Raw genomic sequence first — 17,133 nt, forward strand, 5'->3', positions numbered from 1 at the left:
CTTTTTTTGTGCTTATTCTATTCTTCATTCAACATTTATATAATTTAACTTCTATCTTACTTTCAACTTATCTTTTTCTAAAAACTACTCTTTATTTTCATTTTCCCTTTCTCTGCATTATTTCTCTTTTATTTGATGAGTAATTTAACCTTATATTATTTGTGCTTTTTTGAGCCTAAAATATTCAAAGGTCCCCAAATTCTTTCTTCAAGGTTAGATTCGAGACATATACCCTTCGGTGGGTTTTGACTTTCTAATATTGCCTAATATGAAGAATATTAAAGTGGTTAAATATGCCAAGTTAGCTGACTTTTTTGCATTAAAGCAATATTTTAAAAAGATTTTAACTAGAGGTGAATCATGTATGGCAATGAAAAAATAAGTGGCCCTCCTAGTACCTTATTTTTATTAACTGCAACCCCATGCAGAATATACACGTGACACTTCTCTATAAATGTGGATTGCTGGTTGCTATAGCTTGTTCCAGCCTTACTCATTACCAGGGCTCGTGTTCTCAATGTGAAATTGCTTCAAACAGAGACAACAGACTGTTTTTCACTTTTAATAATGGATTCTGAATGCCTTTACTTCTCATCAAAAAAGAGTTGAAAATCAGAAAAGAATGGCACTCAGGAAAGTCTGTCTTCAAATTCAGTTGTTGACTCATTTACCCATTTATCCAATATAAAATCATTGAGTGTCCATATATGCAAGGAGAATGTTCAGAGTGACTATTACCTGGGAGACGGATATAATTAGCTAAATTCAGGAAGAATAAAATGTTCTGATGATAAAAATAATGATATCATCAAGACTCTATGGGTAAACAGAAGCAAGATGTCTAAGGACAAATGGGACAGTTAGAGGTACCAAGGTGGAGATGACATTTAAGTTAGGTCAACTGGACAGGATTTTAAGAAATAGAGATAAAGAGAGAGGGAGTCATGTGAATGTTGAAGTGGTGATGAGAACAAGTGGAGAGAATTCATTCCTCAATGAAGAAACACTGTGAATAATTGTGTAGAACGGCAAAATGGCATGGTATAAGCTGGAAAAAGTCAATAGTCCAAAATTGACTACAACAACTTAGATGTGAAAATATTGCTGCTGATGAGTGACATGAGGTCAAATTGTGGAATGAACAAGAAATCTAAATTAATTACAATATACTGTATTTAAAGAGAATTAGCATATGTATAAACATTCATAATTGATGCATATAGTTGTACATTCTTAGGGACTACAGTGTAATGGTTCAGTGCATGTATACAACATGTAGTGACCAGGTTAATTAGCATATCCAGCAACTCGAACATTGATCACTTGTGTTGGGAACATGCAGAATCCTATTAGCTACTTGGAGACACACAATTAGCTGTTCAATCAGGGAACTCACTGTGCGGCAGATACTCACAAGTTACTCCTCCCACTCAGCTGCACCCTTACACCCATCGACCATGTTCCTCCCTCCCTTCCCTCCTCCCCTTTCCAGACTCTGGTAGTCACTATTCTACTGTCTACTTCTGTTAATAGCCATTCTAATTGGGGTGTGATAGTATTTCATTTTAGTTTTAATTTTAATTTTCATTTCCCTGATTATTTCATATATTTGTTGTTCATTTGTGTATCATTTGAGACACATCTACTCAGATCATTTTCACACACTTTAAATTGGATTGAGGGTGGGGGTTAGTTTGTTGGGTTGAGTTCTTTCATCTTACCAGTTGAACAGCTTGCAAATATTTTCTCCCACTCTATTTTTGTGAACAATGTTCATGGTATTTTGACAGGGATTGCACTGAATCTGTAGATTAATTTTGAGCAGTATGGACATTTAAAAATATTAGTTCTTCAAATCCATGACCATAGAATGACTTTCCACTTTTTGGTGGTCTCTTCATCTATTCTACCTCCTTGTTTTAATTTATTCCATGGAATTAGTACAATATGCTCTTATAGTTTGATAAGGAATCATAAGAGAATAACATTTTAAACAATCACAGTAACATCCTGGTGAGTACATGTTTGAAAGAATATCATTGTCATGATGTCTGGTGATACGAATCTCTGTCACCATCGTACTCTCTGTGATTGACACGATGAAGGTCATAGACATTAAAAGCAAGTCATGAATGATCATTGAATAAGTTCGTGTTAAAAATGTTCTTATAGGCCACCTGCCACCAGACCTGTTATTACTAAGGAGACATTCCAAACTATGAATTTGGAGCAATTATTAACCAAAGAATTCTGATGAAACACAGGAGCAGAATTTTGTAGGCAAATCACTGTATGATAATTAAATAGTTTTATGTCACGATGTGAAGCGAAAGTCAGTGAGATATATATATATATATATATATTACTAAATTTTGTTTATTCTGACCCTGTGAAGAAAAAATAGCAAAGAGGCTTAAATAGTGTTTGGAATTGAAAAGCTACTGAAACCAAAAATAGCATTAGGATTCCTTAGAGAACCTGTGGAAATATGTCAGTTTGTGAAATACTCTTTTAAAAACTTGATGATAAACTGCAACGTATTTAGCAAGAAAATTTAAGGGTATGTTATTGGATTTTTTCATGCTGCATAGATAATTCTCTGAGTATATGTTTTTCAGCCAAATAAAGCAAACATACAAACAAGTAACATGTCATACACAAGAGTCATAGTTGTTAAATTAACAACAGCAGTCACTGTGCACTAACTTCCCATGCAGGACTTCTGTCCTTAATGAGTTGTATTATGAGGATTAACTGTAAAACTTGTTCTCAGTTTTTTTTTTTTGTGTGTGTGTGTGTGTGCAAATAGTTGAAATCTCTACTTAGTACAAAGTTGGTCTTTTGTGTATCAAGTTAACTGAAAATGAATCCTAATGGAGAATGGGAGAGAAAGGAGAAGGAGGGGTGGAGGTGAGGATATGCTGGGAAAAATCAGTATATTCCTAAAGTTGTACTTATGAAATTTGTATTCCTTAAAGACATATTAAATAAAAGGTTTCTTTGGGGAAAATAAAAAGCTCCTTAATGGTAAAATCTAGAGATTCCAGAAAAATTTTATCCAATTGTGCAAGAGCAGATTCAAAGTTGTGAAGTACTCTGTCATAGGGGTTAGTAGACAAAATATGTACTATTTTGTTTTTAATAGTAAGTGAGTAGATTTAGTTCTGATTTTAAATTTATTTAAATATTTTTTATTTTGTCTAAATTATAAAAATACATTAATTATCTGACTTAAGAAGTCTTTATTAATATTGCTAATAAATGATGATAGTGATAGTTTTCTTACACATATGTGCACACAGTACAATTACAAAGATAACTATTTAATCTAGTTTTTTTGTTTTTGCATTTTTTAAACTTTTATTTAATAAATATCAATTTCCAAAGTACAACTTTTGAATTATAGCGCCTTTCCCCCCATAATCTCCCTCACACCCGCAACCATCTCATTTCCTGCTCCCTCTCCCATCCTATTCTTCATCATGATTCATTTTCAATTATCTTTATATACAGAAGATCAACTTAGCAGATACTACATGAAGATTTCAACAGACTACACCCCTAGACACATGAAGTATAGAGTACTGTTTGAGTAGTAGTTTTACCATTAATTCGCATAGTACAACACATTAAGGACAGAGGTCCTACATGGGGAGCAGGTGCACAATGACTTTTATTGATTTAACAATTGACACTCTTTTTTATGACATCAGTAATCACCTGAGGCTCTTGTCATGAGCTGCCAAGGCTCTGGGAGCCTCTTGAGTTCACCAACTCCGATCTTATTTAGACAAGGCCATATTCAAAGTGGAAGTTCTCTCTTCCCTTCAGAGAAAGGTACTGCCTTTTTTGATGGCCCGTTATTTCTGCTGGGATCTCACTCACAGAGATCTTTCATTTAGGTTTTTTTTTTTTTTTTTTTTTTTTTTTTTTTTTTTTTTTTTTTTGTCACAGTGTCATGGCTTTCCAAGCTTGAAATAATCTCATGGGCTTTTTATCCAGATCCAAATGCCTTAAAGGCTGATTCTGAGGCCGGAGTGGGAGGAGATGTACAGTTCGGCACATGCTCACTCGGACTTACCCCTAATGGTAGAGCTAGAAACATCCAGGGGATTCCAATTCAACCCCATCAAGGTGGCATGTACCAACGCCATCTTACTTGTTACAGTGATCAGTTCAAGTTCATAATTGATCAAAAATACAGAATGAAGTGTCAAAGGGATTACATAAATAAGACCAATGTATGCAAATAATAATTGATAGAATTAAAAAGGAGAGAATGATACTATTGGGAAGCAGGATACACAGCAGACTAATAGAATGGCAAATGCCCTAATCTAGCTTTGTTTTTTTTTTTTTAATTTTTTTGACAGGCAGAGTGGACAGTGAGAGAGAGAGACAGAGAGAAAGGTCTTCCTTTGCCATTGGAATACCCTCCAATGGCTGCCGCGGCCAGCGTGCTGCGGCCAGCGCACCGCGCTGATCCGATGGCAGGAGCCAGGTACATATCCTGGTCTCCCATGGGGTGCAGGGCCCAAGCACTTGGGCCATCCTCCACTGCACTCCCTGGCCACAGCAGAGAGCTGTCCTGGAAGAGGGGCAACCGGGACAGAATCCGGCGCCCCGACCGGGACGGACTAGAACCGGGTGTGCTGGCGCCGCAAGGCAGAGGATTAGCCTAGTGAGCCGCGCCGCTGGCCCCTAATCTAGCTTTTTTAAGACTTGCTTGGGGCCAGTGTTGTGGTGTAGTAGGTAGAGCTGCTTGCGATGCTGGCATCCCATATGGATGCCAGTTTGTATCACAACTACTCCACTTCTGATTTATCTTCCTGATAATGCACTTGGGAAAAAGTAGTGGAGGACATCCTGAGTCCTTTTGTCCCTGTAGCCACATGGGAGACCCAGAAGAAGCACCTCACTCCTGGCCTTGCCTGGTCCAGCCCTGGTGGTTGTAGCTATTTGAGTAGTGAACCGGTGAATAAAAGATCTCTGTCTCTGTCTCTCCCTCTCTCTGTCTGTAATTTTGTGTTTCAAACAAATAAAATAAATCTTTAAGAAAAATAAATAAAAAGACTTTGTTATTCCCTGCAAAACTATAATTTTCTATTTTTGGTGCTTTATTTAGTATAAAACTTCCTAATAAATTAATTCAGATTTTCAAATGTGGGTTTATATAATAATTTAGAGATAGAAAAACAAGATAAGTATTTTGGGTTCATTAAAATGCCTTTTAAAATGTCCTATGCTTTCAGACATTTCAGGGTTGGCAATACTTGGAATGAATTTTGCCAATGACTTTTCCCCTTTTTATTCAAACCATTTATATGTCAAGGAAAATTCAATCCGTATGTTTCTGATTCATTTGCATTCAAGTCATCAAAATGTTGTTTTGTCAGAGTGTTGTTTAGTGTCCAGGAAACATTATAAGTTTTTTTTTTTTTTTTAAATAAGACTTTAAAAGCAATTTTCTTTTGAACAAATCATAGTGTAATTTCCAACCATATAAAGGTAAAAACTTCAGGTTTAAGATCAGAGATTTTGAAGTTTCACTAAATTTTGTACCTAAACCAAGGCAAAATTTCAAAGGTATTAAAATATAGACTTAAGTTTCATTATATCTTATTTTTAAATGTGAAATAATTTATAGGTGATGCTTAATAGAAAACTTAGATTTAAAGTTTTAATATTTAATTTAAATGAGGAGGATAAATAGAATGAATAGCTCCATTCTACAAATATAAATTCTAAGAAGAAATCATTAAGAAAACCTGTGTTAAAATCTTGGCTTTGATCGAACACTTAACATTTAACCATAGCATCAATGAAATGTTAATTAGCTTGTAAGGGGTATGAGGGGTTTTAAATGATAGTACCTGGCACATGGCAGGGCAGGGATAAATGTCTATCTGCAGAACTGAACTAGAGATCACACTGAGGTTGTTCACTTATATTACCACTGGGTGTTACTCCCTTAATATAGAATGCTTTATTTATATTTTATTTTTAAAAATTATTTGAGAAGCAGACACACACGCACATGCACACACACATACACACACACACACAGAGAGAGAGAGAGAGAGAGAGAGAGCTCTTATCTGCTGATTAACTCTGCAAATGTTTGGCACAGCCAGTGTGTGACCAGGCAGAAGCGAGGCCTTGGGCACTCAATCTAGGTCTCCCAATGGAGATATTTTCTAATGGTAATATATGCCAATCTTTAATAAATTAGCCCTGTGTATAATGAAACCCAATTTTTTGAGTCACTGCTGGTACTTCAAAGGATCTGCATTGGCTGACACTGGAGTCAGCGGCCAGGGTCAGGAATTAAATAAAGCTAGGCAATTTCAATATTGGTCCCAAGCATCTTAACTCAGGAAAAATGCCTCCTTCATAGGATGAGATCTTTTACTGCGGAGGTTTAAAGATAATTTAAAGGGGATTTAGGAATACTCACAAGTGCTAGTTCACAGGAGAGAGGTAAACTGATGTATGTTCTGAAACTTTGAGTTGGCAACTCATTGTATAGGTGGTTATGTCATTAATTTCATGTTTAAAAAATTTTGGTTGATAAAAGATTTTTGGTAAGAAAGTTTAAAAATAGTTTTTAACTAATTTTTTAACAGACATAGAAAAATTATACATATTTATGGTGTACCAGGTGATATTTTGATACACATATACAATGTATAATGTTCATTTAGGGTCAATGTAGCTACTCCTTAAACATTCAATTTCTTTATGATGAAAACATTTAAAATTCTATCTTCTAATATTTTTAAGGAAAATATACAGTACATTTTTTAAGATTTTATTTATTTATTTGGGAGATAGAGTTACAGATATTGAGAGGAAGAGACAGAGAAAGAAGTCTTCCTTCCATTGTTTCATTCCCCAGATGACTGCAATGGCAGGAGCTGTGGCAACCCAAAGCCAGGAGCCAGGAGCTCCTTCCAGGCCTCCCATGTGGGTGCAGGGGCCCAAGGACTTGAGCCATCATCTACTGCTTTCCCAGGTCATAGCAGAAAGCTGGATTGGAAGAGGGCAGCCGGGACTAGAACCCATATGGGATGCTGGTGCCTCAGGCGGAGGATTGACCTACTGTGCCATGGTGCCGGCCCCTTCAGTACATTTTTGTAGTCATCCTACTGTACAAGAAACTATTAAATACATTCCATTCTTGGAGATTAAGTCTTTTGAAATAACTACACAGATATGAGTCATGACCAACTGATGCTTACATTTACTATATTCTCATGAACAACACAGAGTAGTGAATTATCAGTACTTAATATGATAATTTTCTCAAGGCTCAATTTTTATTCTTAGAAAAATAAGTTAGTTTTGGAATAACTAATAACATCAAGGAACAAAAGGGAAACCAAATTCCTGCCACTGATGGGTTTGTATATGCAAGGATAATTTAATAAAGATTGGCGTATATTACCACCAGAAAAAATTTCCAACCCAAAGATGTCTCAGTTAGTATTTGACTTAGTAATCCTATCAATAAGCTTTAAACATCAAAATAGTTTCTTACAGAGATAAAATTATAAATAGAATTTTAATGATCACCAAAAACAAAGTAAAGTAAATATTGGTAGTCTTTGCTAAAGAGTGGGTACTAGTTCCTGATAATATTATAGCAAACCACATAATATCATTTCCTAATTGATATTTCCCATAAAAAAATCGGAAAATGAAGAGATTTTACAAATGGATTGAAATAAACCATTGCAGAGGTGACATCCTTCTTAGATTATAACCCATGCTAGTTAGCAGGTATGTGAGGGGGATTCAAGATGTTCATATAAAATCTGCGTAGTATTTTAATTATAGTTGTTCATGAACTTTTTGAAGTTTGAGGTATTGCAAAAAGGTGGAGTTGGGAGGTTTTTCTACTTGTTAGTTAAATGAGCTTTTGTATTCTATTTTAATGAAAATTTAATCCCTGTTTATTTTATTTTTCAATTTGAGTGTAGTTGTTGTTTATTATCTGACCAGGTAACAAAAATCCCATAGCAGACACCTTAGTTCATCTTTCTAGTAAGTCTGTTGATCTGCTCTTCCTTGCTGCCAGCATCGTCACCCTCTACAAAATGGGTGGTCTTTTTATTCATCTCGTCTTGGGGAGAAGATAACTTGAAGTGCCACAGGAAGTTACTTGCTTTCTTGAAGTGTTTTCCAACAGTATAGATCTTGGGAATCAGATCCTCCATGCTGATGATATTCTATTTACCAAGAGAATGGGCAGAGTGTTATCTGTCAATGAATTTGCTTCTTACTGATTTTCATATTTCATATTGCCTTAGTCATGCTTCTTGTAAATTAGTTCATTTACTGTCTTCAGATTTGGGTGCCCTCATGCAATATATGGTTTCACAATCCTCAGCATGCTCATTGAAGTCTTGTTGAGCTTAACACAGATGCCATTGAAGATCTGGGGAAGGTGAAGAAGTTGCAACACTTTTTGGATCTTGAGGCTCACATCATTGATATCTCTGATCCTGATGACAAATGCCATTTTGGGCTTTTCAGGTAGATAGAGGTTGCCAGATTTCCTTGTCATCCTTGCCATCAGAATTTTAGTTCTGTATGTCTGCCTGTATTCCTTGTGAAAGTTCTTAGCTTTTGGTAGATAAGCTTTATCCTTGCTTTTCAAAGCATCTTGGGCAAACTTCTTTCTCAGGCCCTTGGTCTTCAGCTCTGTGAAATTTTGCCACTTTTTTTTTAAGGGTTTCTGACCCAGCAGGAACCCTCCATGGTTCCAGCCAGAAAAGAGATTCCTGTTTATTTTAAATGATTATCATACAAACTTCAAAAAATTCCTTAGTTTTCAAGACAATTACTTTGAAAGTAAATATTGAAATTTTGTTACCTAGAGTTTTGTCTTTATTTTTTCTATTCTTCAGTCTGATAATTTTTTGTTCACCCTTGGAAACTGACAACTAGAGCTGTGTTAATAGGGGTGGGACTGGTCTTTTTCCATAGCCTTGAGTTGTTTTTTGTTTCTACTTTTCCTTACTATGTGTTGAGTAATTTAACATACTGATAAAACATTTTTTCAGAATTGTAATATCATATCTCTAAAATATGCTCTGTTAAAATCATAATCTTTTCAAAATTCCACGCTCTCTTCTAAGTAATGGTAGATTCATCATTAGACATATATTCTAGCAGCAGGGATTTCACTCGATGATTAAGATGCCCATGTCCCATGCCACTGTATTGGACTTCAGTTCCAACTTTGACTCTTGATTCCAGCTAGGATCCTGCTATTGAAGACTCTTGGAGACAGTAGGTGATGGTTGAAGTTGTTTGGTTCCTGCCACCCACATGGGAAACCTGGATTGAAATCCCAGCTCCCAGCTTTGGCCTATCACAGCACTACCAGTTAAAGCCATCTGAGGCATGAATCAGTGGAAAGGAGCCCAACCTCCCTTCATCCCCCTCCCCACACCTACAACTCCTTCCCTCCAATAGCAAAGAAAAGAAAGTGCAAAAAATGAAATGTATATTCTAGTATCTAAGGTGCTCATGTGAATATATATTAAACAAGCATGTGGGCCGGTGCCGTGGCTCACTTGGTTAATCCTCCTCCTGCGACGCAGGCATCCTATATGGGCACCGGGTTTTAGTCCCAGTTGCTTTTCTTCCAGTCCAGCTCTCTGCTGTGCCCAGGAAGGCAGTGGAGGATGGCCCAAGTGTTTGGGCCCCTGCACCTGCATGGGAGACCAGGAGGAAGCACCTGACTCTTGGCTTCGGATTGGCGCAATGCTGGCTGTAGCGGCCATTTGGGGAGTGAACCAATGGAAGGAAGACCTTTCTGTCTCTCTCTCACTGTCTATAACTCTATCTGTCAAATAATAAGAAAAAGAAAGAAAAAAAAAGCATGTAAATTACTAACTTTTATATTCTTTTATCTTTATTAAATTTAAGTCTCTGCATGAGAGATAAATTCTCAATGTAGTATCTATTTAAACTTAATGGGTCCTAGAATCTTCTGTTAGTAAATGGAAGTTTTTGGCAAAGGAAAGATGTTGGATTATCTTTAGGATCCCTTAGACAGTCATTTTTACCTCAGGGAAAAGTCTTCTAATTAAGCCTCCATGTTGTCAGATAGCTATTTATCTGTGTCAAAGGTCAGATGATCTATATGACTGGTTAATCTGAATATCAGCCGGCAGTGCTAATAAGAAACAGAAGAAATTCAAAGATCAAGGGTGATATTTTCCTTTCACTCCTGCTGTTTTGACTTCGGTTTCTCATTATTTATCTAAGTTCAAAAAGTTGAATTATATGTACTTATCAGATGATCTTTTAAACATTTTAAAATTTGATAATAGTCTTTTCCCTTATCTGAACTTTATCTTACAAAGCAATTAAGTCATTTTTGCTCATAAAACCATATGGATCCCTTTTTGTTGAATTTATAGTGACGGCAATTGGTTTCAAGTAAATAAAAGAGGGAAGCATAGAGCTATATCCAAGAAATACGAGAGTCACATATCTTATTAGAAGTTCTGAAGGCAAAAAAGAACATACTACTCTAGATAAATATTGTCATCAACAAGTAGTTCTTTATGTAATTAGTTATGATTAAATATAATTAGAGCTTGGCTTTAGCATGAATATTTAGGTATAAGAACAGTTGAAGAATAGTTATCTTTAAATCTTTCAAGAAATAAAAAATTAATAAAGAAAATTGGACATTTTATTTATAGATCAGAAGTTAGTTAAATCACTGTGAAATAGGGCTGATTTAGGACCTCATATAAGAAAAAGAAAGTGCCTGAAAATTGGATGTGGAATTATTTGTTCTGTGAGAGAATGAGCTATAGGTGATTGGACTAATTCATCATTTCGTTGACCTTTTGTCTATGGATTATTATAATGCAGGAGATAATTTCTCATGTATTAGCTTGGATCAGTTACAATGTGTGACATCATACAAAGATAAACCAATTATAACCAGTAAGGATATAATTAAGTTTTAAACATTACACGTGAGGAAAGACTAAATGCAGAGAGGGTACAGTGAATGAAAATGCATCATCTTAAAAAGAACCTGATCTTGAATACTTACATCCAAATAAAAACTCAACATACTGTGCAAAGCCTGAGATGGAGAAATTGATAGAAAGGAGAAGAAACACAGCTTTCTCTGTGTTAGTGGTGGGGAAGGGAAGGGTAAGTGAGATAGCCAGGCATACACAAATCCTTAAGTAATGCTGTAAGGGTCACAATAACATTTTTACTATAATAATAAGACATATACAAATATAAATATTTCCAGAAGTCTTCAGAGTAGCTTCTGTTTCTTCTGTTTGTTTATAAAATTTCATAAATATTAAGATGTTAATTAATATTTTAAATGTATTCATTTCTGAAAATCATTTTGTATGAATCAAGCCTTAGAGACGTATTTAAAATGTGGCTAGAGGAAACAAATATGTTGATGATCTTAATATCAATGTTAAGAAAAGTATCCAATGAAAAGCATTTCTGTGTATTTATGGTAAAAATGAGTAGATTTCTACTGAAAATAAGTATGACATAAATTTCCCTGGGGGTTTGAAATCAGTGTTCAATAATTTTTCAACCCATGTAAGCTGTGACCTATGGGTTTTCTGACTCATGTAATGACTTAAAGCAGATCATAGCACCTAAGTCTTTATGCTTTAGTTTTTTTTTTTTTTTTTTTGCCATTTACCTACTGCATAAAAGTGAACAAAGTAATCAATAAGTTTTTCATGGCTAGAATAAATAAATATGAATGCTGGAATGTTGTTAAATTTCTCCTTTGTTGAACCAGAGACTATTAACATCTTATTAACCATATATGATTTTCATAAACTGCATTTCATATATTTTCTCATTCGCTATATGAAATCATATTTTATGTCTACACAAATATCTGCTTATATTATAATGCGGGCAATAATTTTTTCCAATATCAGTTGTTCTTCCAAGCTACTATTTCACGTTTTGGAATCCTATGTGGTTAATCTTGGTCTCATTCCCTAATTCATTTTTTGTAAATAGTAAAGCCACACATTTGCTGTGATGATCGTTTGGCATCTTATTAATAACATGAATGAGTACTAGCATGTGCTGAGAGTTTACAAAATGGTAGGCATATTGCTAAGCTCTTTAAATGGATTGCCCACCCTCTTTTCACTACCATTACCCCTTTTTGTACACATAAAAATTTAGTCTCAGAAAGCCTGAGAAGCTTGCTCATGAATTTAAAGCTTACTTGTTTTCAAAGCCAGATTCTTATATATTGACTCTTGCAATTACATTAATCTTACACAGTTTCTAAAATGAAAAAATATGTGTATTTGTGGAATTTTTGAATAAAATAATGCTGAAATGATTATTAGGGGAAAATTGAATTTTATGTTGTACCTGTTGATACTTACCTTTGCATTTTTACATTTTCTGCATGAAGTTTCATTTTGATCTGGCCCACAAAAGTAACAGCATTTCTACCATGTTTTTTACTTCTCTACTTTATTTTAAACTACTTCACTATTTCTTTTAGCCACTTATACATTTATAATTAATTTGATAAATTCATAAACTCAAAAAGAGATACAGTACTTTTCTTCTTTCTTTCTTTTTTTTTTTTTTAATAATTACTTTATTTACCTGAAAGAGCAGAGAGAGGTAGAGCCAGAGAGAGAGAGAGAGAGGGCCTCCATTCCGCTGGTTCACTCCTCAAATGACCACAACAGCCAGAGCTGAACTGATCCAAAGCCAGGAGCCAGGAGCTTCTTCCAGGTCTCCCATGTGGGTGCAGGTGGGCCATCTTCTACTGCTGTCCTAGGCCATAGCAGAGAGCTGAGTCAGAAGAGGAGCAGCCGGGACAGGAACAGGCGCCCATAAGGGATGTTGGGGCTGCAGGCTAGGGCTTCAACCCACTGCGCCACAGTGCTGGCCCATTCCATGGTTCATTTCAATATGTAATTAAATTTAGCTAAATTTAATTTTTTAATTTTGAATTTGATAATGAACCTACCCTTCTTTTATGCCCTTTGTTGCTAACTAATGTACTGTGATGGACCCCTCTCTATTTATTTTCTGTATTTTACTATCCTCTAATCCATAATACCCACCATGAAATCCTTATATCTACTCCATCTCTTACTTATTTTAAATGACTAGCTTCTCATGGAAAAGATTTAGGTCCACAGTAAAATGGAAAGGAAGGTACAGAGATATCCTAAGGCCCTGCCCTTCATAGTCCTCTAATACAGTGGTACATTTGTGATAATTGATGACACTACCATGCCACATCATTATACCCAAATTTCATAGTTTACATTAGGGTTCACTCTTCGTATTGCACATTGTATGTGTTTGGACAAATGTATAATAACATGTATTCACCATTATAATCTTATAGATTATATTCTCTACCTTAAAATCTGTACTCTACTTATTCATCCCTTCCTCCCTAAATCTCTGGAAATCACTCCTCTTTTTACTGTATCCATAGTTTTCCCTTTTCCAGAATATAATATAGTTGGCATCATATCAATATAACCTATCTGACTGACTTCTTTCACTTAATAATGTGCATTTACGTTTCCTCTGTATCTTTTATGGCTTGTTTGTTCATGAGTTTTTAGTGTTGAATATTTTTCCATTGGACAGATGTATCGTGGTTTGTTTATCCTCTACACTTACTGTAGGCCATCATTTTTGCCTCCATGTTATGGTAATTATAAGTCAAGCTTCTACAAACACTGATTTGTAGGATTTTGTGTAGATATAAATTTTAACTTCTTTGTGTAATTAAATTGGAGCATGATTGCTAGATCATAGAGTATGCTCAGTTTGTAAGAAACCACTGAAGTATCACGTAAGGTGGCTGTACAGTTTTGCATTTCCACTAGCAATGAATGAGAGTTCTTGTTGCTCCACACCCTCATCAGCATTTGGTACTATCAGTGTAGCATCTGATTATTGATGTAATTCACATTTCCCTGACGACGTGTTATGTGGAACATCTTACCATAGACTTATTTGCGTTTTGTATATCTTCTTTGATGAGGTGTGTGTTAAGGATTTAGGCCCATTTTTAATTTAGTTTTTTGTTTTTTTTTTTTATTCTTGAGCTTGAGGAATTCTTTAAATAATTCAGATAATAGTCATTTATCAGATACCTACTGCAAATCTATTTTTCCATTCTGTAGCTTGTCTTTTTATTCTCTTGACAGAGCAGAAATTTTTAATTGTTATGAACTGAAGCTTATCAATTCTTTCATAGACCGTGCCTTTGGTGGCACCCCCTCCTTTTCCTTTAAGTGTCAACTATTTCTCAAGTTTATTGTTCACCCAAGGCATATTAAGCTTTTTTACAAAGAGTCAACAAGAAATCTCACTTTTCATTCCACCATCCCATCTCCTACCTAGTACCAAAGCTGATACTGTTGTTGCTATGTCATCCCTAGAGAGGTCTTGGGCTGCCTGGATTATGCTTTAGGAAGCAACACATGGGGGTAAGATTTCTTCCAAAAGATTTAGAAGGTATCTTTTTTTCTCTTTTTTTCCAAACAACTTTTACTAAGGTATATAGCTTCATTTATTTCATAAATACAACTTTAGGAATAGTGTGATTCTTCCACCCCACCCTCCCTCAAACCCTTCTTCCTCCTCCCTCTCCTATTCCCATTCTTATTTTTATTAATATTTATTTTCAAGTAACTTTATGCACATGTGGTTAACTCTATATTAAGTAAAAAGTTCACGAACAATTATGAAGGAAAAAAAACCTGCTCCTCAACAGTCGAGACAGTGCTTTTCAAATCATTGCATTTCTTTTTTTTTTTATTTAATAAATGTGAATTTATAAAGTGCAACTTTTGTATTCTTGTGGCTCCCCACCCCCCAACCTCCCTCCCTCCCGCGGCCCTCCCCTCTCCCACTCCCTCTCCCATCCCACCCTTCATCGAGTTTCATTTTCAATTACCGTCATATATTGAAGATCAACTTAGTATATACTAAGCAGGGATTTCAACAGGCTGCCCTCACACAACCGCACAACGTATAGGGTATTGTTCGACTAGTAGTGTTGTCTTTAAGTTTCATAGTAAAACACATTAAGGACAGAGATCCTATGTGGGGACCATGTACCCAGTGACTCCCGTTGTTGATATAACAATAGGCACTCTTATTTATGACGTCAGCAATCACCCGAGGCTCTTGCCATGAGCTGTCTAGGCTATGGAAGCCCCTTGAGTTCACCAACTCTGAACTTGTTTAGTCAAGGCCTTATCACAGTGGAGGTTCCTTCCTTGCTTCGGAGAAAGCGCCTCTCTCCTTGATGGCCTGTTCCTAGAAGGTATCTTTATGAACGAAAAGTTTTTGTCACTGTGCTTGGTTTTCTTTTTTATGCATATAAGCAGAGTTGCTTTCTGAAAACCTCATATTTTGAACAAAACAATTTGAGTGTAATTTACAGATTCCTTCATTCTGTTGAAAATAAATCATGATTATGATTTTTAGAAAATATCTACATGTATTTTTGGTATGTGTGTTACATTCTCCAGTCACTACTCTGAAATATACTACATTTTTGGCCTTGTTTATTCATATTATAAATCATACAGAGAAAATAATTTTCTTTTAAAATAGATGTTGATTATAGAATATATTCAATAGTAAATTGAAAGACACAAATTTGCTACTTTATCATTTACATTATATATAAAATAGAAACTAGATTTTACAGTAGTTTCTGTTTTAATTTATAGGATGTTTATATTTGAATGAGAGCTGAATGAACATACTTCGTTTATCCAAATTTTAGCATCACAACTTGAAAACATACATGAAAAGAGGTTTTAAATGTTTTAAAGTAAGCAGTGACAAGTAGAAGTTCATCATGGCACAATTTTCTGGTGAAAAATGTATTTTACCTTTTTTTTAAGATTTTTTTTTTGACAGGCAGAGTGGACAGTGAGAGAGACAGAGAGAAAGGTCTTCCTTTGCCGTTCGTTCACCCTCCAATGGCCGCCACGGCCAGCGCACTGCGTCCAGCGCATTGCGCTGATCCGATGGCAGGAGCCAGGTACTTATCCTGGTCTCCCATGGGGTGCAGGGCCCAAGTACTCGGGCCATCCTCCACTGCACTCCTTGGCCACAGCAGAGAGCTGGCCTGGAAGAGGGGCAACCGGGACAGAATCCGGCACCCCGACCGGGACTAGAACCTCCAGAACCCGGTGTGCCGGTGCCGCAAGGCTGAGGATTAGCCTAGTGAACCGTGGCGCCAGCTAAGATTTCTTTTAATGAAAAGGGATATGAAAGTGTTTGACTACATCTGTATTTCTGCTTTTGATTTTCCCTGATTCAGAACAGTAACCATGAAGCACCAATCTTGCCAAACAAATGCCAATATCAAGAACATATTCCAGTTTTTGCTGTTCTTATTCCTCATGTTCTTGACTCGTAACTATAGCTAAACTAATGATATGAGGGGTAAATATTTTTCATGCTAACATCAATTTAAGTCATGAAAAATATGAAATACTTGCTATTATCATCATTTTCTGGAGTTAACTCTGTCTTTCCCATTCCTTCCAATTGTTTAACCTACAGCTAATACATACATATTCCCCAGAGATATATTGCAATAACAATAGTAGTTTGTATCCTGTACAGAGAGCACTGGTGGGAAGAAGAGTGAACCATCAGTCAGTGTAAGACATGAGCACTAACTCTGGTGCTTTACTAACTTAAACTTTGGTGTACAACTTGTGTAAATTCACAAGGGAGAGGGAAAAATTGAAGCAGAAACAAACAAACTGAAAGTATCTAACAACTAAAGCCAATAGTGTATATTACAAGTGCAGATCAAAGTTTGGAATTAAAGAAAAACTACTGTGACAGAAAAATAGCATATCCCAGTTCTGTAAAAAACAAAAACAAATACATAATAATTTCTCCGTATGACAGGTTTCTATCTGAGTGGAATAAAAACTGAGGAAATTACTTGGCATCTCAAGGCTGGTAAGGAGTGTTGGTTTCTCATTTTCTTAATCCTGAGCTGAATGAAACCAGCAGCTATAGCACTTTTTCACCATATGTATATGTATCATGGACAGTTCATGAGATGGATGAATG

At 35.7% G+C, this 17,133-nt stretch overlaps 1 protein-coding gene and 1 pseudogene across 1 annotated transcript in view; one reads left to right on the forward strand and one right to left on the reverse strand.

The window, feature by feature from the left end:
* Window positions 1-17,133, forward strand: part of BMP5 (bone morphogenetic protein 5) — a 125,021-nt gene that overhangs the window by 77,431 nt on the left and 30,457 nt on the right. The window lies entirely within an intron of this gene.
* On the reverse strand, window positions 8,031-8,667 carry LOC108177311 (large ribosomal subunit protein uL30 pseudogene; annotated as a pseudogene).

The sequence above is a fragment of the Oryctolagus cuniculus genome, chromosome 5 (genome assembly GCF_051225735.1).
Source record: "Oryctolagus cuniculus isolate XC-2025 breed Fujian yellow rabbit chromosome 5, ASM5122573v1, whole genome shotgun sequence".
Taxonomy (NCBI): domain Eukaryota; kingdom Metazoa; phylum Chordata; class Mammalia; order Lagomorpha; family Leporidae; genus Oryctolagus; species Oryctolagus cuniculus.